Source organism: Osmerus eperlanus, chromosome 16 (assembly GCF_963692335.1).
Source record: "Osmerus eperlanus chromosome 16, fOsmEpe2.1, whole genome shotgun sequence".
In the NCBI taxonomy this organism is placed as follows: Eukaryota; Metazoa; Chordata; class Actinopteri; order Osmeriformes; family Osmeridae; genus Osmerus; species Osmerus eperlanus.
In genome coordinates this window covers 184,610-207,623 of record NC_085033.1, presented here as the reverse complement: position 1 = coordinate 207,623, position 23,014 = coordinate 184,610, and the positions used below count along the sequence as shown (strand labels likewise).

The 23,014-nt window shown below is 44.8% G+C and overlaps 2 long non-coding RNA genes across 4 annotated transcripts; one reads left to right on the top strand and one right to left on the bottom strand.

The window, feature by feature from the left end:
* Nucleotides 1-1,472: 1,472 nt before the first annotated feature.
* Nucleotides 1,473-12,826, top strand: LOC134036334 (uncharacterized). 3 transcript variants are annotated; one of them, XR_009932404.1, is made up of 7 exons: nt 1,473-1,502; nt 1,723-1,809; nt 1,967-2,223; nt 2,440-2,568; nt 2,674-2,811; nt 12,318-12,423; nt 12,792-12,826. It is a non-coding gene; the product is annotated as an uncharacterized LOC134036334 (long non-coding RNA). The 3 variants fall into 3 exon arrangements; XR_009932406.1 differs by lacking the exon at nt 12,792-12,826 and having other exon boundaries at nt 2,695-2,811; nt 12,318-12,784; XR_009932405.1 differs by lacking the exon at nt 12,792-12,826 and having other exon boundaries at nt 2,657-2,811; nt 12,318-12,784.
* Nucleotides 12,827-22,193: 9,367 nt separating this feature from the next.
* On the bottom strand, nt 22,194-22,707 carry LOC134035929 (uncharacterized). The gene is made up of 3 exons (XR_009932369.1): nt 22,644-22,707; nt 22,501-22,542; nt 22,194-22,224 (listed from the first exon to the last, which is right to left on the bottom strand). It is a non-coding gene; the product is annotated as an uncharacterized LOC134035929 (long non-coding RNA).
* Between the last annotated feature and the right edge of the window lie 307 nt (nt 22,708-23,014).

Here is a 23,014-nt window from a genome sequence, read left to right as displayed (position 1 = left end):
GTTCTTGTTCGATCGCAACGTTGCTGTTGACTCACTACTTGTAAATTAGTCGTAGGGTCCTTCACGGGCGCCTGCTACTAACAAGGAATCAACCCGTTGAATGCCGCCCTCGCATTTAATTCCTCCAGCCACCAATCGCGTCAGTCTCATTAGGGCTATTCGGCACACCTGTTAGGGGACGCAACAAGCCATCCACACACTCCAACGTAACCACATAAAATTGTCCAACCCCGCCCCCTACCATCAGTCAATGTTCACACATCACAATACACAAACATTTTCGGCCCCGTTACATCTCTTGCAAGCTTAGCAACTTCACCAGTTCATAAATATTTTATGAATGTATAGTCTTTTCACTCAATAATGTGTTCTGGGTTTTTCTTTCAGATAAATCATGCACTGCTGCAGAGTTCTCTACAACTTTATTTAACCATTACCCATCGTTGAAGGACTGTGGGGTCTACCAGCGTCTGTGGTCAAGAGGTTCCAGTCGTTCTAAAATGCTTGTGGTGATAGATTGCCCCAGTGATGGATACACCCCCCTGTATTTATGCAGGTCGGACGATATTGGACAAGCGGTCATCTATGTGAGGCCCCTACAAAGGGACATTGTTTTAACGGTAAATAAATTACTTTAAACTACTTGTAATTAAACAAACTACTTTGGGACATCATGTGAATTACTGTATTACTTGAAGAAGCCTGTTGACACAAGATGTTTTGGAGGTTGGTATGCAGGCATACTTTTAAAATACTTGGCAGGATAAATATTTAACATACTTTCCTGTGTTCCTAGGTGTTTTATTAAATAAAAAAATAAGAGATGCAGGCAGGGAACTTGTATGTACTTTGAATCATTCCTTTTTTCTTATTGCAGAACCTCACGCAGACCAACACACAGGCTGGGCAACAAACAGCGTGTATGGTGGCATGCATGTATTGTGACCAGAATTTCTGTTTGAATGACATCCAAGATCATGTTGATGCCTGTGAAATGTAAGTAACCATCTGACCATCCATCACACACACACACATTTTACTACAGAGCAAGTCAGCCCCCCTGCTTCATCCTCTGCCACCGCCTCTACTTACAGTGGCTATCAACCATCTGAGGAAGTCAGCCCACCTGCTTCATCCTCTGCCACTGCCTCTACTTACAGTGGCTATCAACCGTCTGAGGAAGTCAGCCCACCTGCTTCATCCTCTGCCACTGCCTCGACTTACAGTGGCTATCAACCATCTGAGGAAGTCAGCCCACCTGCTTCATCCTCTGACACTGGCCGTCCATCCACTGAGATGTCTTTTGAAGGTAACTTCATCTTAGCATAACACACCAGCCTAATGATAATGGCGTGGCCCATATTCCACAACAACATACAATGTGAAAATTACATTATTTGTCATCACACTGCAATTACATAACAAGATAAACTACATTTGAGAGTACCTGGTTTCATCAATAATATGTAGACGGACACGCCCATTTGAAGCACAACTGAAGGGTATGTAAAGAAAGAATTTGGAACATGTATGCATCTTTTGATGTGACTAAAGTGTTTATGACAGCGGTTTTTATTTAATTTAAAGGTCACATTGTTATGACAGACATAATGACATAATTACACATGACAATACATTTTCATTCATGTTCATGACAGTTGTCATGATATGTCAGTCTTGTGAAACCTATTCAAATAGTGTTACCTTTTCATCTCAATACAGGGGATTTTGCAATGGGGGATGGAGTGAAACGGCACTTCTTTTCATTGCTGTTAGACAAGCTCCACACTGGACTGCAACTGGACCTTGGTAAATCACAGAACAAGTCGGTTTAAGGGCTTGACATTTTCTTAAACCAATATGTTGCAAAGTTATTAAATATACTAGTTAACAACAAATCTATTATTATGTAGGAACACTGATCACAGAAGAAGACTGTTCATGTTCATGGCTTATACCTCCTCAGACAACTGTGGAGGAAAAACTTTGTTTTTTGTTGGGGAGGAAGACCATCAGGTTCCCTCAACATTAAGACCTCTGCTAGATGGTGACCTCTTCAGGGTAGTGGGGCGAGTCATTGGTCATTCCTTTATCAATGGGGGCCCACTGCTAACTGGTCTTCGTCAGTGCTTTTTCACTCTTCTAAGTGGCTCCAAAGATGCCACCCCAATCCTGGAGTTAAAGGACTTCCCTGACATCGATGTAGTTGACATAGTTTCTCTTGTAAGTGTAAACGCAGAATTTATTATATTTCAGTATACAATGGTAAACACAATACCAGTCAAACATTTGGAATCACAGATATTTGTAGATTATGCTTCTAAATCAATGTAATGGCACCGTGGTAAATATAAGTACCAATGTCTATTAAACATGTTACATTCCTGGGTGATAAACACCAGTACTGTATATTACTAACCCTACTCCATATAAAAACAGCTTGAAATCCAGAATGCCCTTACAACCGCTTAAACAGAGGAAGTCAACAACTTGGCCATCAGCTGGGACCTGCCTACACTGACTGTGACAAACAGACGATGGTTGGCAGAAAGAATCCTCCATCATGGGGTATGTTGGTGAATGATTTAATCAATCTTACAGATGTTATTTACATGCGTGTTTGTTCAATTAGTTGAAATATGCAGATCGATGCTAGATATTTCTGGTGCCAAGGTGATAGGCCGACATGGGCAGATCGCACAAATAAGAAGTGGGCTGAAGGACACAGGGGTGCTACGGCTACTGAAAGGACGGCACGAATTAGCAACTGTGATGTTTCCCAGATGTGCCGAGCTAGTGCTGGAACCAGAGGTAGCGTACAGTTATGCCTAATACAATTTTATATTGAAAATACTTGCAGTATTGGCAATTATCTTTTCCAAATGACTATTAGTACTAACCACTTATGAAAATGTGTATGGTTAATGATAATTTCAGTTGTAGAGCAAAGTACTTGAAATACGTATATATATAAGGCCTACTTTCAAAATGTCTGTGCTAACATTTAAGGGAGTTAGATTAACTAACTAAAGTTCGGGAGGAAGATAGCGCACCAAGACTCCTCCTCTACTCCAATCAAGCAACTCGCAAAAGCACGGAAGAATGCGCACCAACTCCAATCAACTTCATACGCATCAGCCTAGCGAAAGCATGGAAGAATGCGACCAAACTCCCCGTATCAATTACGAGGTTTGTATAAAGTGTCTTCCGTTGCTCTGATCCTTGTGCTAGCATGCTTTTGTCGCTTGACTTTTCGTGCACCCCGTTGCTGTTCTGCCTGCCGACTGCCGATGCCTCCGACTGCTTCTTTGCCGTTGACTCCTTCGTTGCCGCCGACTGGTTTTTCCCGGCTCCGGCTGTTTGCCTCCCGACCTCGTTCTGCGGCGCTCCTGGACGTCCTGGACCTCCACCCGTCCAGCGACGAGTTTCCCTCCCGGCTGGAGCGCCAGTCTTGCCCTCGGCGTTCTGGCCGCGTCCCCGAGGCCTCCGGCCGCTCTTCTTGCGCCGCTGCTCCGACCTCCTCGGCTTCCCCGGATCCCGTGGCTTCACCTGCTGGTCCCGGACGTCAGCCTGACCGCCTCCTGCGGTCTCCGCCCCCCCAGCCTTCCTACCGGGATCGCTCCGGGCGTCCCTCCCGGTCTCGGCGGCTGCCTGCGCCGGCCCTGGTTTCTCCTCCTCGCCCTCTCCTCGGCCTTCCCGGCCTCGCCTCTCGCGACCGCGGGGGGCCCTGCTCCGGGGGGCCCTGCTCCGTGGCGCCTGGCTCCGCCCGCCCCGCAGTCCCTCACCCCGGGCCTCCCGCCGCTGCCCTCCGATTGGACCGTCGCTGGCCTGCAGCGCCTCCTCTGGGCTCGGGGGCTCCGTTTCAGCCGGTCCGATCCTAAGGCCAGGCTGTTCGCCCTCTGTTTTGGGGAGTTCGTGGGCCGGCGCGCCTCCCCGCTCCGCCCCTCTCCAGCTGCTGGGCGTGGGGTCGCGGCCGGCGTCTTTCTGCCCCCTGCCGTGCCCGCTTCCCTCTTCCCCCTTCGACGCCCCCTCTGCCCCGGCTCCCGCCATCGCCAATCTTCCTGGCCTGCGGTTCGGGGGCTCCGGCTTCTACACCTACCACGTCCGGTTCGCCTCCGAGGCCGCAGGGCGGCTGCAGCAGTTTAACGAGTTGACCTACTGGGGCGTGCTGGACGGCGAAGCCTACTGCCGGGTCTTCGCCGCCCGGTCCGCCCTGCCCTCTTCCCTGTGCGGCGCCCCCTCCCATCCGTCGCTGGAGTGCACGGTTGCGGCCCGCCCGGCACCTGCGCCCGGCCCACGGACCCCCGCCCGGCCTGCCTTCCCCTCCTCCTCCCGCTCCTCTGCCCCTCCCCACCCCCTCACCCCACAGCCCCTCATGTCCGGCCCTTCGGGCACCGACCGCCGGGGACGCCCCATCCTGATGCAGAAGGGGCGTATGATCTGCAACAATTTCAATGCCGGGTCTTGCTCCTTGTCATCCTGCCGGAGCCTCCACGTCTGCTCCTTTTGCGGTGGGGCCCACTCCTGCTCCCTTGACCCCCCCGGCCGGCCGGCCCCCTGACTGTCTGCCCACTTGTCCACCCCCATCGTCGTCCCTGCCCTGGCTGCGGGCCTCCGCCCCGACCCCGCCGCAGTGCGGTTCCTTCTGGACGGCTTGGTCCTGGGCTTCTCCCCCAGCCTGGTGTCCCATCATGCTCCTTCTTTCCAATTACCTGATCACCCCAACCTGCGCCAACTCCTCTCCCTCCTCGGCCATCTGAAATACGCCCTCCGCCTCATCCCCCAAAGCCGCTCCTTCATTTCCCACCTCCTCCTCCTGGCTTCATCTGTACAGTCGCTCCACCACACCATCAGACTGGACGCCTCCTGTCTCAGTTGGAGTTGGAGCTCTGGCATCATCTCCTTTCCCACTGGAACGGCATCACTTTCTTTTATAACGATCTTGTATCCAACCCCAACGACATGCAGCTCTTCACCGATGCCGCCCCCTCCTCTGGTTTCGGCTGCTACTATAACGGCCGCTGGTTCTCCTCCCCACGGCCTTCCGAGTTCCCTTCCTGCCCTTCTCCCTCACTGGCCCCCTCATCTGCACTTCACAAGGTCTACCCCATCATCATCGCCACCCTCCTCTGGGGCCATGAATGGTCATGCCAATCCATCCTCATCCACTCCGACAACACTGCCATCGTCTCCTGGATCAACAAAGGTCAATCAGACTCCATCACCGCCATGCCCTTCATCCGCCGCCTCACCTGGCTTTCAGTCACACATCAGTTCATAATCAGAGCCGCTCACATCCCCAGTCACTACAACACCATTGCTGACTCTCTCTCTCGTCTCTCCCTGCAAAAATTCAGGCGCTTGGCCCCAGAGGCGGACCCCCTTCCCACTCCGGTCCCTCCGTATTCCTCTACAACCTTTCCGTAACGGCACCCCTCCACCTCCATACCCAGGATGTCATCCTCCAAGGTCTGTCCCCCCATACACTCTCCACCTACTGGACAGCCTGGAAAAGCTTCAGGTCCTTCCACACCATTCACCACCTCACATTCCCCTCATTCAACCTCCTTTCCATCACCAGCTTCATCTCATACGCTCACGCGCACCTCTCTATCCGCACTTCCACCATCCACACATACCTCAGCGGCATCAATTTCTTCTGCAAGTTGCTCTCCGGTTCCCCCTGCACAGCCATCTCCAACAGCCAGATCTCCCTTCTCATGAAGGGTCTGAAGTGCCTGGAACCCCGCTGTCCCTCTGCACGACTCCCCCTCACTGCCGACCTACTAGCCGCCTGCATCACCACACGGCGGTCTGGCTACTCCTCCCCTTCCACTGACTCCACCCTGGAGGCTATGTTCCTCCTGGCTTTCTTCGGCTTCCTGAGGTGTTCCGAATTCACGTCCACCTCCTCCACTTTCGACCCTTCTGCTCACCCATGCGTCTCTGACACCACTCTACACTCCCCCGACACACTCATTTTATCTCTGAAACGCAGCAAGACCAATCAGAGCGGGCCAGCAGTTCCAATATTCCTCTTCCGCGTCAATTCTCCCCTCAGCCCCTTCGAGTCAGAAAATCATTCACTCCAAATCCGGAAGCCACGCCCTCCCATCCAGCCCACTATTCATCACAGAATCAGGACTCGTCGCCTCCCGGTTCTGGTTCCACCATCATATCCGCCTCATCTTCACCAATCAGGGATAGACCCCACATACTATTCCGCACATTCCTTCAGAATCGGCGCCGCTTCCTCTGCTTCCAGCCAGGGCGTTGCTGACCACACTAACCAGCTTCTGGGTCGCTGGTCCTCTCAGGCATACCACCTATACGTCAAGACCAACCTCCCTGATCTCCACCACACTCAAGCTCTCATCAGCCTCGCAGCAGCCCGTAGGTGAGTGTTCCTTTTGGGTATCCGATCGAGCCGCTGCTCGGCCGTGACCCATAACGCTGCGTTCACACTAGAGTTTTTTAACGCTCTGCACCGCTTGCCTTCCCACAGTGCACCACGCTCGGGGGCGTGTCAGACAGATTAATGCAGAGCTGTAGTTCTCTTAAGTTGCTGTTGTAGTTCGTATAATGTCATGGCAAAGTGTGCAGACAAAATACAACTTTTGCACACATTAAGCAAAAATCCGATACGCTTTCTAGATCTGACATGATCTTATCTACTAGTGATGTGTTGTTCGTGAACGATTCGTTCATATTGAACGAATCCTTACAAGGACTCGGGAGTAACGAGTCCTGTCAAAGAGTGATTCGTTCATTTTCTCGCGGCCGCGCATCGGGACTGTTGCATAGGCTCGTCCAAGTAAACAGAAATGATTAGTTAATTTCCCGACTCGGTCTTCGGGTACGAGTATTTGTATCATTTTTCACGTGACCTGCATAGGCTCTGTAGTGGTAGCTAGAGGAAACGCTAGAGGGAACGAGTCGTTCATTTCCCGACTCGGTCTTTCTACGAGTCTTTGGATCATTTTTCACGTGACCCGCATTGTATTTTTTAGTAGAGGAAACAGTTTCCTCATTCCCTTTCGCATGGCTGCTGTTTTAGTAAGACGTGAATGATATTCGCTCCAGTCATCATACTGACTGGTTTTGTTATTTTCACTTTACATTTACACTTACAGTTTAGTGCAGTGTAATTGTTTGCCGTGATAATTAAATGCTACTGTGATAATAAATGACCAAATCATACAACTGTCATGATACATTATTTTAATGTATCATGTTTTAACTCTTTTAAAATAGTATCTGCTGGTGCACATGTCATGCACTAACCTACATGAGAATATGATACGTGTTTGCAGTGGACGGATAGCCCCCCCCCCCGTTGAAACGAATGACTCGAAAAAAGATTCGTTCATTTTACTGAACGAGATTCAAAGAACCGAATCAGTAAAATGATCCGAACTTCCCATCACTATTATCTACTGCACACAATAGGATATATCTTTCCACACTTTTTAGGCCGAGTGAAAGATTAAATGTCAACCAGCCGGTCATCACCGGCTGGTTCAGGAGCTGCGACTGGATGACGACTTGTTCCAGCGGTACTTCAGGCTGAACCGGGCCGAGTTCGATGACCTGCTGACCAGAGTGGGACCCCGGATAGCGAGGCTAAACACCTCTTTCCGCGAGACGATCAGCCCAGCTGAACGCCTCGCTATTTGTCTACGGTAAGCTTTAATAGCCTTTACGGTAAACTGTTATATTTCAGTATTCTCAGACTAAAATATAATGCAGTTATTTTCTATGCATTATTTTAAATGTATGGTATTTCTTTGTAGATACCTTGCCATGGGGGATTTGTTCATGACGATCAGTGTCAGCTATCGTGTGGGCTCAAGCACTGTGGCAGGTATTGTTGGGGCTGTGTCTCAGGCCATTTGGGACTGCCTGGTGGAGGAGTTCATGCCTGTGCCAACCAAGCAGGACTGGAGGGCCATTGCTGAAGGCTTCCTTTTAGAAGTGGAACTTCCCAAACTGCCTGGGTTCCATCGATGGCAAGCATGTTGTCATCCAGGCCCCTCACAACTCAGGGTCACTGTACCACAATTACAAGGGAACATTCTCCATCGTTCTCCTTGCTGTTGTGGACGCCGACTGCATGTTCCGGGTCATTGATGTGGGGGGTTACGGTCGCAACAGTGACGGTGGGACCCTGGGCGTTTGGTTTGGCCCTGAAGGATGGAACCCTGGACCTCCCAGAGAACTGCATCATCCCTGGAGCAGAGCCACGTGGACCACTGCCGCACGTCTTTGTGGGTGATGAGGCCTTTCCTCTGCGGAGCAACCTCATGCGCCCCTTCCCTGGGACGAACCTCTCCAGGGAGAAGAGGCTTTTCAACTACCAACTCAGCCGTGCCAGGTTGATAGTTGAGTGTGCCTTTGGCATACTCTACAGACAGTGGAGAATGTATCGGCGTGTCATTGGAGTCAACCCAGCAAAGGCGGAGGTTTGTGTGAAGGCCACCTGCATCCTCCACAATTACATCCGGTGGTCCAGGAGAGGTGCCAGGGGATCTCCAGCAGCCAGTCCTGACCAGGAGGAGTCGGCAGGTCTCCAGGAGGCTCCACGAATCGGCAGCAACAATGCTGCACGTGCAGCCATTCGTGTGAGGGATGCATTCACTGCATACTTCAATGCAGAGGGTGCAGTGCCCTGGCAGCAACATGTCATATAGCCTGTGGCATTGAAAACCAAAGGTTCTTTTAAGAGCCACACATACTAATCACCAAAAAAGCAATCAGTTCCTACATGTTATTTTCATAAAATCAGTGTATGGTTGTGTAGTTTCTTATATTATCTAATTTGCACTTCTAAAACACTTCTAAAGGCAGTTAGAAAAAGCAGTAGCAAACTCCTAAATAGTGAAATACTGAACACCCTCCAGTCCAATCATTACAGATCCTTTGTGTATGTTTAAACTGAAATTATACCAACCATTCATAGTGCCAATTACATAATATGGACACAAGGTTCTGTCAGTGACAATTTTTTTTATTTAGTAGGCCTGTCACTCTGTGGCCCTCATCTCAGCCTCTGCCTCAAAAAACAAACGATGTATGTTAAATTTAAGCTCTGAACGCTTGGCTGGTGGCATTCTTTTTAGTTAAGGGAGGAGGCTTTTAAAAAAAGCTCATCCTCGTCTTCCTGTGGTGGTGGTGGTGGTTGAGTTGCAGGTGCTTGAAGAGCATCAAGCACCCTCTCCTCAAAACTTGTGAACCTCTCCTTCCGCACCCTCGTCCTAGCCTGACTGTGAGAGGATGCTGAAGGCTGGCCCCAAATTACAGGGGAAATTCCAGCCTCGCTGGCCTGGGTGTCTTGCCCATCTTGGGTGGCGGTGGGCTCTGGCTGGCTGGGGGCTCTGGCTGGCTGGCTGGGGGCTCTGGCTCGTTGGGGAAGTTGCCACTTGTCTCCCTAAATTCAAGAAATGGAGCGAGGAAGCTCATGACCGCAGCTTACCTCCACGGTCTACTACTCCCTAGACCTGCTCCACTCCTGCACCGCTCTTTCTCCCTATTTTTTTCTTTTTTGTATCCGTCCCTCAAAGTCTTCCATTTCTTTTTGCAGACATCGACTAAAAGAAAGATGTATCAGACATAAACGTTGACATGTGTACTAACCTTTTATTATATTACTCGAAATCTCTGCAAATAAATCGCTAGATCATGACTACACATTTATGGCTAGCGAGTGGCTGCCAGCCAGCATTTCAACGTTGGATGTCAATCATGTGCCGTGAGCTAGACTATGCAGCTAGCACAGACGAAAGTTACGTAATGTGACGAAACTGAATTACAAAAGTACAAAATACACACCAGGGACGCCGATAACCTCGGCAACCTTGCGCCAGGCATCATTTTTTTTGTTAACGTCTCTGTAATCAAACAGAGATGTATCATACAATACTAGTGATGGGCATTCCGGCTCTTTTTCGTGAGCCGGCTCGTATGGCTCAGCTCACCAAAAAGAGCCGGCTCTTTTGGCTCCCGAACGGCTCTTTAAAAAATACATGTTTTAACTATGAATTTGACTATGATGGGTGTGAAAACAATTTTGAATTAAATTATGAAATGAAATCATACTCGACCGTAACCACATATCTTTAAAAATGCATTGATTTGTCATGGCTCTCCGAGTTTTGACTGGCCCTCCCTCATGCAGGATTGACAGGAACAGAATGTGAGGATGATCGTGTGCGCCTTTAAGCCTACAAGTATTTTTTTGTTGTTCTTTGAATTAGTCAATTATTTTAAATACAATTAAAATTCATTATTTCATAATCATTTAGTTTTTATAGGCTGTATTAATCTATTAACCCTCGTGCTGCCTTCGGGTCACATGACCCAAAGGTTCATAATGAACCATCGTTGTGTTTACCCAATTTTACCCAATACAAATACAAATAATTTTCTTTTAACCCTCGTGCTGCCTTCGGGTCACATGACCCAAAGGTTCATAACGAACCATCGTTGTGTTTACCCAATTTTACCCAATACAAAAACAAATTAAAATAATTTTCCTTTAACCTTTGCAATGTGGGGGGTCTGAGACAGCCTAGCTGTTAAAAGAAAATGCTTCACTTTGTCTTTGTATGCGGTAAATCTGTCGCAATACGACGGTGGGTCACAATGACTGATGGGTCAGAATGACCCGAAGATAACACAAGGGTTAACATTTGCAATGTGGGGGGTCTGAGACAGCCCAACGGTTAAAAGAAAATGCTTCACTTTGTTTTTGTATGCGGTAAAGATGTCGCAATACGACGGTGGGTCACAATGACTGATGGGTCAGAATGACCCGAAGATAACACAAGGGTTAAAAATAGAGTCGGCTCTTCAGATATGCGAGCCAGCTCCCGACGTTCACCTTCAAGAGCCGGCTCTTAGAGACGGATCGTTCGCGAACGACCCATCACTATACAATACTGGGTGTGCAGACACATAGACGATGAGTTGCTCTTCCATCTTGAAATTGTCAAACCTAGAAATGTTTACCATGACGAACAGTTGCTACGTTACAAGAAACCAATCCGATTGGCCAACGCTAGCGTTTTCACGCTCCTAATTTACATAAAGTTGAGAAAATCCAACTTGCAACGCTCCGCTCGCCTTCCCACAATGCCTTACGCGAGCGTCAACACCTGGTTTCATTGAAAATGAATTGGAAGCCGACGCCCCGTGCCGCCCGCTCCGCTGCAGTGTGAACGCAGCGTAAGGACTCTCCGCCACACCCCGAGTCCATACCCGGTAACTATTCATGAACCAACCACATCACCTCCCCGGTAACTATACATGCACCATCCACATCACCTCCACCATCTCTGCATCCCCTAATCACACTGTCATCCTCCCAGGAACCCAGGCCCGGCTCTGCTACCGGCCTCCATCAGCACCAGGCTCGGCTCTGCTACCAGCCTACGCCAACCGCCCCAGGCTCGGCTCTGCTACCAGCCTACACCAACCGCCCCAGGCTCGGCTCTGCTACCAGCCTACACCAACCACTCAAGGCTCGGCTCTGCTACCAGCCTCAGGCTCGGCTCTGCTACCAGCCTGCGACACCCTGCATTAGGCTTGGCTCTGCTACCAGCCTCAGGCTTGGCTCTGCTACCAGCCTGTACCACAATGCATTAGGCTTGGCTTTGCTACCAGCCCTGCTTCAATAAAAGCTATCTATTCAATCTATGATGTGATTACTGAACTCGTGAAATTTAAGAATGTTGTCTGTCAGTAGCCTGGCTCTGCCCTCCTACGTACTTCCGCTCAATTTTATCTTTGCTTCTGTACATAGGTCCGGCCATGAGGTACGTAAGTCAGATTTTTCAGGTTGATTTTCTACCGGCAAATCAGCGAACAGAGGGAGTGGCTGAGAACGATGACGTTGATGTTGTGCACTAGTTTGTGATGTAGTTCCGTAATGGCGGCGGAGAAAGATGCGAGCAAAGCCATTCGGTCCGTTGTGGCAACGCTGCCGAATATCCAACAGCTAAAGCCGGAGCAAGAACAAGTTTTGCTGAGTTTTGTTGGTGGCCATGATGTTGTGGCCCTCCTCCCCACGGGGTTCGGGAACAGTTTGATTTTCCAGCTACGGCAGCTAGCTCTGTTACAGTAGTGGTGAAGGAATTGGCTGAGGCGAACCCTAGCGATTGGTTATGGCAGATCCAGCGGCTCTGGGCAGATCCAATAGTTTTCAACTTCAACAGAGTACCTGCCTACAAGGAAGTCAACGCTTGTCAATGGAGCGAGGCCAGACTCCCTGTACAAATGCAATGTACGAGAGTCTGGTTAGGACCAGGCGAGTCTGTCAGATGATCATTCAAAGAATAATTTGGCCAGAATCAGAGAGTGATGAAGAAGACAACATAGAGGACTTCTGTGAGGCCACATCATTCTTACGTGAATACATTGGAACAGGTGAGAAATGCAAACTTGCAGTTGATGTCAAAAGCTCACAAACTTGTAAATTACATTGCTATTTCAATGACATGTATCCCTGTTTTGTCAACAATTCAAAATGAAGGAAAATAAATTAGAAGCAAAGTTCATTATACAAACTTGCCTTTGGTTCCATGCAAGATATGCCATCTAGTTATAATTTCATGTCAGTAAAAGCATCCCGTCTGAAGACTGGTCATTTGACCGCCCATTTGAGCTATAAGTTGGGAAAACCGGCTTGGTGCTTCTTGTGTTAAATTAGAAAATGTTATTACACTTGAAGTAAATTACTCAGTGAAAATAATACACACAACCCAGCATACTTAAGGTGTTTCCATGTTCCTTAGCCTCTTCCTCACAGCTTAGCGAGTTGGTTCAGTTCAGATGTATGTTGACATACAGCCAGATCTGATGTTCCCAGTGGCCTCAACCTGCTTAACCACCTTGAAAATTCCAGCAAGATGTGGGACCTTCTCTGAATTCATGGACAGAATGAGGACAGCTGTCAGGTCCACAAAGTTTGGCTTTGGACGGGTTTAAGACCGAGTAACCACCAGTCGTCATTCACACACGTGTTCTTTTAACCCTTGTGCTGCCTTCGGGTCACATGACCCAAAGGTTCATAACGAACCATCATTGTGTTTACCCAGTTTTACCCAATACAAAAACTAATAAAAATAATTTTCTTTTAACCTTTGCAATGTGGGGGGTCTGAGACAGCCCAACGGTTAAAAGAAAATGCTTCACTTTGTTTTTGTATGAGGTCAATTTGTCGCAATACGACGGTGGGTCACACGGCTGATGGGTCAGAATGACCCGAAGATAACACAAGGGTTAAGTATAGGAATCCTTTGATATATTATGTTTGAAATTGTCTGAAATTGAGACTTACTTGCAAATGATTTGAGGCTAGTTTCCAAGTCATTTTGTTGTTAATTTACCACTGTTTTAGGGTCATTGATGAGGTCATACAGTTATTGATGAGTTTATTAAATTAATGAGTGCAGCCTTAGTTCTCCATACAAGTGCGAAATTAAACATTTCTGTGATAAAGAATTAACTGATTTCAGTGTTTCATTTTGAGAAATCAAATATTGAACAGTGGCATTATCCATTCCATTTAGGCAATATTTAAAAATCTCATTTCTGTGCAGACAATGTATTGATAAGTTAACTATAATGACAAACAAATGTAACCGGGTAGCTCTAGGACCCAGGAGCTAGGTAACTCACAGCTGGCGCTCATTTCTTAATGAGGCCCGCGATAGTTTAAGTAGGAGTAGTGCTGGAGGCAATTGTTTGCTGTTTGAGTAACCTAATGCCTTAGGCATCAGTTCCAAGGTCAGCGGGATATTGACGGTGATCAAGTGAGTTGCGGGGTCTAAACGCAATAGCAGTCGGTATGTTTTGATCGTAAATTATTAATTTGTAAATACTGCTGCTATTGTATTACTAATACATGTATCTTCTACTACAGGTGTTTAGTGCCTGCCACTGTTTTTCCCACATTTTGATTTATCTTTGTTTTCAAGTTGTTTGGTTTGAGGAGTGGTTTGTTGTGCTACCCTGTGTGCTGTTTGGTTTGCCGTGAGTTTTATTTTATAATGTACTATTAAATACCTTTTGGATTTTATTATTGTGTATAAAATAAAACTTTGTATATTTTTTTGATACCACAGTCTCTGTACAGTTCATTTGATTGGACGGGACACCAGTCGTAGTTATAGTATTTCCAACTAAGGGTCTCTCACCCCCATCTGTGAGAGTGGCGTAGTCAGTCCACCCCGCCACACAAACCTGCCATTCTTGTACAAAAATAAATAGAAATGAGGTTTTAAGTGCTTCTTAAATATAAAATGAAATGAACTAGTCCCGAAATATGTGTTCCAGTTGTTCTACTGTTGAAATGTAAACACCAAGTGCTTCGTTCAGAGGAATGTCGGGGTTGGGCAGTCCTCCAAGGTCCTCCGGAGTAAGCACACGGGGTAACTGTACTGCAGGGATTTGGACTCCATCCACTTCTACCAGCTCTGTGCCATCCATGTTTGCACCAAAAAGTTCATCAACCTAACAAAATATCAGAATTGGTCTATATTACTCTACAATTTAATGCAAACAACTGCTTCCTGTTGAACACATTGAGGCCATGTAGCCATCATAATGCACAACGATCACTTTACAGCATCATCAGCCTGATCGTCTTCCCAAATATCTTAAGACAACCACTACATCTTTCGGTGTAACATCAGCTGTTTCTCCCAGTACCATGGTCCTAGTTTAGGCCATGTTATTAGTGTAAGCCTACTTACTTCCTGGGGATCCACAGTAGCATCTCTGTTCCGTAGCCACAGCTGGTAGGGCGATTGGTTATGTTCGGTTCTGAGTCTGAAAGTTCCAGGCTTCTTGAAACCTTCCGAGGTGACTCTGAAGCAAAGGCAGAAAAACCCAGTGGAGAGCGTAGAGATGGATTTCATTGTCTGGAATCAACATCCCTGTTGCTTCCATTTCATGGAAGAGGGTGTGGAACACATCAAGTACTTGTGTGTGTACATCTCACCATAGACGCTCAATCCTACCCAAAAAAATTGAGAGCTATTAATTTCACTAAACACTAGAATGATAAAAACGAATAGTGTATCCCTAGAGAATTCATATACCATACCATAGATCTGTATTGATGTACTAAACTATTATTCCATCCAGTGAATTTTGTAATGTTGATGAATACTGATAATACATAGAGATGTGCAGTAATATATATAACTAGAGAGGGTACAATTTCTGGGGAAATTGTAGGGTGCTCTTGCTTGCGTCGTTTGCAGAGGGGTCCGTTTTTTTATACTGGAAAAAGGTTATACCCTTTGTGAAAACACAACCCGACATCTTAATCACTGGCTGCATCATGGGCACTGCACTTGTATAATTAAATAAACTATTTACCTTTGGTTGTGCACACTTCTCCCAGTTATTTTTGAATTGCGGTTTTCTCCCTGGTATGGTAAGAGCCTGGTAACACCATGGAAACAAACACGGCTTCCTTTTACAGTCCAGTTTCAGGTTACTTACTGAGTAAATAGCCATGTTTTACCTGGTATCGCCTTGGAACGTATAGTACAAGTTCATACCAAGGGTAACATTGACAAAGTGGTATTCGCTTACAAAGGGTATGGTAAGAGCCTGGTAACACCATGAAAACAAACACGGCTTCCTTTTACAGTCCAGTTTCAGATTACTTACAGAGTAAATAGTCCAAACATGCACAAGAACATACCCAGTATCCAAGAAGATTTACCATGACAGTACATTAGAGGAAAACTCTTCCCGCGGAGGTAGGTATACCAGCCAAGTAAATGAGGCCATCATCGATAAATGTATCTGAAAAGGTATTTCATTGTAAAGTACTATCTTATATTCTCATTAGACGTGGACTGTTACCGACATAAACCTTAGGTAACTGCAGGGTAATAGTAGAGTATTTTGTTCGTAATTCTGCTGGAGCTTGGCCGTCTTTACCTAGGTTACTAGTAGCAGTGGTATTTACCCAATAACACATAATTTACCATATATATTTCCCTTAGTTACCAACTTACTACCAGCGGTATTTAAGCCTTGTGTTATCTTCGGGTCATTCTGACCCATCAGTCATTGTGACCCACCGTCGTATTGCGACAAATTTACCTCATACAAAAACATACAAGTGAAGCATTTTCTTTTAACTGTCGGGCTGTCTCAGACCCCCCACATTGGAATGGTTAAAAGAAAATTATTTTTATTTGTTTTCGTATTGGGTAAAATTGGGTAAACACAACAATGGTTCGTTATGAACCTTTGGGTCATGTGACCCGAAGGCAGCACGAGGGTTAAATAGTAATATTTATACGTTTCCAGGTAAATACTAAGTTTTGTCTTCTGTCTTTACCTAATTAGGACCAGTGAAAATTACCCAGTAATAACCAGCACGTTAGTAGTTAGTTAATGGGTAAATACTTCGAATTATCTAGGTATTTACCACCTTGGTACCAATCGGTAATACCCAATAATACAGAAAACATACCCAGTAATGACCAGCACGTTAGTATTTAGTTAATGGGTAAATACTTCGAATTATAGGTATTTACCACCTTGGTCCCAATCGGTAATACCCAATAAAACACATAACATACCCTTTACTTTCTTTATACCTAGTACTTAAGGGACTGTAAAAGGAAGGGTTACCGTTAATTGTACAAACATATGGTATGCTCGCAAGGAGCTGAATGTGGGTTGTGCCCTAGGCCAGTTGTCTACAAGGCTATTCTTGATTATGGATTGACTGAGATTCTGGAAAGAGATCTACTCAAGAAGAGTCAATATCTGCGGTTTTCAAGCCATCTTTGAGAAAAACAATGTTGCATTAATATGTTTTGATTGTGGGAGGCAATTTTTGGACTACATCTAAACCTCATGCGGCTGCTGCAGCATTTCTGCTTTGGCGTGACCTGCGCTGGGAGAGAGGGAAACAGCATGGATGGGAATAGTGTGTGGGCAGATGTGTCTTTATGTAGGGGGAAATGGAATGAGAAATGCAATACAAAATGTCTGAAAGGGGTGTATTTATGTAAATGTCCACATTGCCTCAATATCTTTGTGTCAATAAATCAAATATAATTTTGACTGATGGTTTTTCAAACCTTATTGGCTTCAAGGTGACATCATTCTGATGTACCATGCGCAATTTCATGCAATTTTACCTTGAAATGTCAACTGTTTCTTAACCTTTGTTCCAAACCTGACCAAAGCTAATACTCTGCCCTTTCTATTCATAAAATCTCAACAGTTGGTGTGTAGCAGAGAGGATAAAGAGACTGACTTGTAACCTTATGCTCATGAGTTCAAATCCTCAGTCAGCCTATTGTTGTTGGCCAAACATGTAGTTTCTCTTTGTCTCTCTTGGTGTCCAACTCTTGATCTTCTACAATGTACATTTTCCCATCTTGCGGAGGAACCCGCATCGCTGCTTGCAGCTATATTTTTGTTTTTGTTAGTATTCTTATTAGGGTTCCTCCGGTAGGAGGAAATCTATCGTTTGTGTTAGTATTATTATTAGGGTTCCTCCGGTAGGAGGAAATCTATTGTTTGTGTTAGTATTCTTATTATTATTAGGGTTCCTCCGGTAGGAGGACACCTATTGTTTTTGTTAGTATTCTTATTCTTCTTATTATATTTCTCTGCTAAATGGCCCAATAGCTCAAAAAGTCCTGGACCCGATTTTTTCCAATTTGGCCCAATGATACAACAGGTCACTCGTTACTCCCAGACGGCTAGTGGCCCATGTACGCCCATAGGTGGCGCTGTAAAACACGCCCAAAGTTTACCTGATTTCTCCAGCGCCCCATTAGCCCAAAATGCCTGTAAATTGGTAGACATGCCTTATTTCTCATGGGGAACAAAAAAGCCTCAAGGACCCATATTGTCAGACTTATGAATTTTCTTGTACTGTCCAAACTTGGTACAACCTTCAAAACCCTTCTCCTTATGAACCATAGATCCAATCGACTTGAAATTTGTTACAGATTTGTACAATACATGTCTTTCTATAGCGTCAAATTGAATAAGAAATGCAATACAAAATACATGGCTGAAAGAAGTGTATTTATGTAAATGTCCACATTGCCACAATATCTTTGTGTTAATAAATCAAATATAATTTTGACTGATGGTTTTTCAAACGTTAGTGCCTTCAAGTTGACATCATTCTGAAGTACCATACGCAATTTCACCTTGATATGTCAATATATGATTGAATTCAATTGAATGGCTCCACAGCGCACGCACACTCATCCTGCCCCTTGACACACGAGCGAGCTTGGCGAGACACACACACATGCTTTCTTGAAATTGTGTGCTGACCAAGCCCCCACCATCGGTTTTTAGCTCCTGTTCCATTTTGCTTCCAATCGCAGCTCGCCATTACGAATATAAATTATTTTTCTCTGGCCATTGTTGTTTTCAACTGGAGTCGCCTGATAGCCGTGTTGGAGGCAGCCACATTCGGTAAGTCCTATTTTTACACATTTTAAGATAGAATCAATTATTGCATTTTCTTTTAACCGTTGGGCTGTATCAGACCCCCCACATTGCAAAGGTTAAAAGAAAATAATTTTTATTTGTTTTTGTATTGGGTAAAATTGGGTAAACACAACGATGGTTCGTTATGAACAAGCACAAGGGTTAATTTGTACAGCTAGCATACAAATGACAAGATTACTTTAGTAAACTGGCCTAGCTAGCAGAGGGCACCTGGCTGGACCTAAAGTTGTTCATATTTGAAGGATGGTGAGTCAACACCATCCTTAATTTATTAAATCACAACTGAAGAAAGTACAGCAACATAACAACTAAAAACATGTTGTGTGGAGAAGGGTCTCCCAGATGTCTGTGACCAGCACTCTCTTAAAGTGTATGGGACACACAGAGCCAGATCACAGTAACACCATAGAGTTAATATAACTAGAGGAAGCAACTTTTGTCTTCCAAGATGGCGTCCCCATTCATTTCTATGAAAAGCGCTCAGTGGCGCAGTGAGGCAAGCGAGAGTACGAAACTGGACCGCGCCATCTTTCCACTTCCGACTCTTCCGGTCTAGCTTTAAACAGTGGCTCTTTTTTTACCTAGCTCCGAGACCTCGTGCACGCTTGCAACTAGCTGTACACGTCATACTTTGCGACAACCAGTCGCGAGCATAGATTTATATGGTTGCGAGCGTGTGAGCTAAGGCAGGGGTACAAGTCCGATAAGAATCAGAAACATGATGCAAACTTTACGGAAATGTATGCTGTCATTGTATAGTATTCCTTTCACTTGTTTTTTAGAAATAGGCTATAGGGATAAATATAGGGCTATTCTAGATGTAACTCATCACATGTTGTTTTTTTTCTTCGTGGTTTGAGTATGATTTCCAACGCATTGTATCGGATTAAATAAACTGTTAACATGAACACTTAGCTCCGTCGTTGTTCTTGCCAGGCAAAGAAAGCTTTATAGTTATTTTTGTAAAAGAAATCTTCCATAATGCAGACTTACCATAACTTACTGTCAACTTTATATTCAAACGAAATGCCACGAAAATCACAATGCCTTCAATTTAACACCAGTGTAGAAATGTGGCTTGTGTTTTATATGTTCAACCTACAAGGGTTAACCCTAAGCCAAACGCCTATTAATGGATATAACGTGATCTAACAAGACTTGGTAATAATGTAATAAATTGAGAAGTGTGTCTAAAATATAATCTACTTTATTGAACGTGCCTTTGAAAGGGGCATATTAACAGAACTATATACAAGACGTTTCCATCAGATATAAGTGGGGGTGAAACAGAGTCACTGAGGACCTTCATTGTCCCACAAAAGCAGTCTGGCTTTGACACGATCAAAAAAGGAATAATGAGTGTGTTTAACAAAAGCTTCTGAAGGCAAGACTAATACTAGAGAGGGTACAATTTCTGGTGAAATTGTAGGGTGTGCTTGCTTGCGTCGGTTGCACAGGGAGGTCCGTTTTTTTATGACATTTTTACAATTGATATTTCTGTATATTTTATATAAAATTGCATACTTATTATTTATAAAGATTACATAGATTTAAAAGTATATTTTTTTGCTGCTCATTTAAAACTCAAAATACGAGTGAAGTGTACAATGAAATAGATGTCTTCTCATTTCCCCTGCAAGAGGCAGCCTCATAGTTGAATCAAAACGAATACATTTGGCAGACCGGTGTAAAATTGACCTAATCTCTATGACTTAAACGTCCTTTTAAGTTTTTCCCTTCTCATGATATTTTCAGGCATTTAGCCTACTCATAATGCATTCATTCATGAATAAAGAACCCCCTTTGAAGATTATTCTACGACGTTACCGGCAGTAGAAGATGGAATCGCGATTCAAACATTACCATCTGCTAACTGAAAAAATGCCCTCAAAAACGTAAATAAGCTTGACATTTATTTAGTGGAAAATCGCTCATTCCTAAAAAGCTCACTGGTAGCGATCATTGTCAGTAACAACGCAAAATGCGATATAGCCCTGTGTGGAGAAGCTGCCCCGGTAAATTGTACTACTACGGTACAGTACTAGACTACTGCTGTGTTCGTCTTGGTAGCGATTGCGTTGGTTGAATTGGATTTAACGTTCCGTTGTACGGTTTAAGCTGAAATTAATTATTTTCATGAACAAATTGACAACGTTTAGGCTGTGGCAATGAAGTTCAGGTTAGTAGTTAGATAGACTTTTGATTTAAGTAAGGGGAGTGCCGAACATGTTCTGTCGCCGTTTGACTTCCTAAACAGCTGTGTAGTGTAGATGTTTTTGTAGTGTGTCTCGCGTAAACTACAGCGTTGCAGTGAGCTACACTGGTTTGAAACCACAGGTAATGGTAATTTCACCAACAAATCGTTTACTAATGTCAGAATAAATCCTACAACGAAAATGTATATGTGAGGAATGTTTATTTTAACGATTGAAAACAGATAACGCTACATCATAGACCACTGTAGTATGTGTTGCCCGGGCAACACAGGCTAATGTCATGATGCTAATACTTCAGTGAAATAGTAGACTACTGTTTCCGAAAGTAGATGTACTTCCTTAATAATATCAGCTTATACTGTACATTACACATCACAATTGTGTGTCATATCACAAAGTAAAATGAGTAAATAGTTATCACCCTGGCCTCTTTGCTTGTGGCGTTTCTGCAGCTGCCTTGCAGTAAAGCTATAGTTAGCCTAGCTATCCCCCAAGTTAACAGATGCGAAACAAATGTTCTGCCAAAGGTAGTCACGCGTGTTTTCGTGACGTTAGTAACGTAGTGACGTTAGTAACGTCAGTGACTGTGGCTAGCAAATTAGCCACCGTTAGCTTCACTTTTCGCCACAAAAACTTAACTTCAACCTAAACCATGCAACGGAACGTACATTCCAATAGAAGCAACTCAATCGCTACCAAGACGAAACTTTTGACACCTACGTTGTCTATGTAGGCCAAATATTGACTGAGTTTTAGGGGGGCAAAAAATATAATAATAATAATAATATATATGTGAGAGAACAAAGGTTGTGCTCTCGCCGAAGGCTTGAGCACACCCAATTATTAAATATATATATATAATTTCCTATTGTGGTTATCAGTTAAAGTACTATTAATCTTTGTCTTTGCTCCAGATAGACATGTCAACAATCTATGCTCACGCTTAACATAATATAATATTTGCCATCATGTCATGAACGTTTTTACGAAAAATCAAATCTATTTTAAAATAACGGGAATAAACTATATTAAGAACATTTCATTTATGTGTGACAACCATTTGCTAAACTTCCTACAACAGGGCAGGTAACTCAAGCCATTTCTTTCAGCTCCAAGTAAATCGGCTATCGGCCAATGTGAACTTTTGTGCTCGTGCCCTGTTAGTATCCGCGAGCACATTTGCAGGCAACTTTTATTGACGTAAGCAAATAAATGGGGTGCTAGTTTACCCATTTCGGATTGATTTCAAACTTCGCAAAAATCAGGAAAAATTCTTCTATGAAAAAGCTAGTAGTATGAGCCAGGTTCGAGAATCGAACAAAAACTATTGGGGGAGATAGTTTTGTAAATGTTGACTGGAGTTAATAGAATAAAAACGACCGGAAGAGTCTGAAGTCAAACACGAAATGCAATACCACCTACATCCACCGGGGCCGTTGCTTCAAGCTGAGGGGCGAGGGCTTGAGTAACACCCTCCTCACCTCTACCCACAATTCTGCAACAAGAGAACAAGGAAAGCAGAGGATAGCACATTCACTTTTTAATACTGTCAACTTTGAGGATTTTAAGGTATAGGATGGCCTAATTTCCAGTCTGTGCCTACATATGTTCATATATAAGTACAAACAATTATTTAAAAATATATTTTATATTTAATTGTTTCTTTCATACTTCCTTCCTCCCAGGTAACAGCTGCAGAGCTGACTCAGGTTTACCACACTGTAAAGCACAACCTGAGCTACAATAGTAGCGATTGTGCACAGAAGCTCACCTCAAAGATTTTGCCAGACTCAAAGGTTGCCAAAAAAATCTCCTGTGGGAGAACCAAGGCAGAGTCATTGGTAAAGGATGTGCTGGCACCAAAGGCAGTGGAAGACGTAGTGAGGATGTTAAAGAAGGATGAAACACCTCTACCTTTCTCCATCCAGACAGATGCCTCCAACAAAGGCAACAGAAAGATGTTCCCAGTGGCAGTCCAGAATGTGGTGTGAAGTCCTTCTTCATAAGCCTTGGAGATGAGTGCCCCAAACAAATCAGGACTTTGTTGAAGCTCACCACTGAGTCCGGAGTACAGGAGAATGACGAATGAGAATTAATCAGAAGGTTGTTGGTTTGATTCCAGGCCGTGCAAATTGACGTTGTGTCCTTAGGCAAAGCACTTCACCCTACTTACTCGGGGGGAATGTCCCTGTACTTACTGTAAGTCGCTCTGGATAAGAGCGTCTCCTAAATGACTAAATGTAAATGTAGTCAAGATTAAACATTTTAAGGCACATGAATGTAAG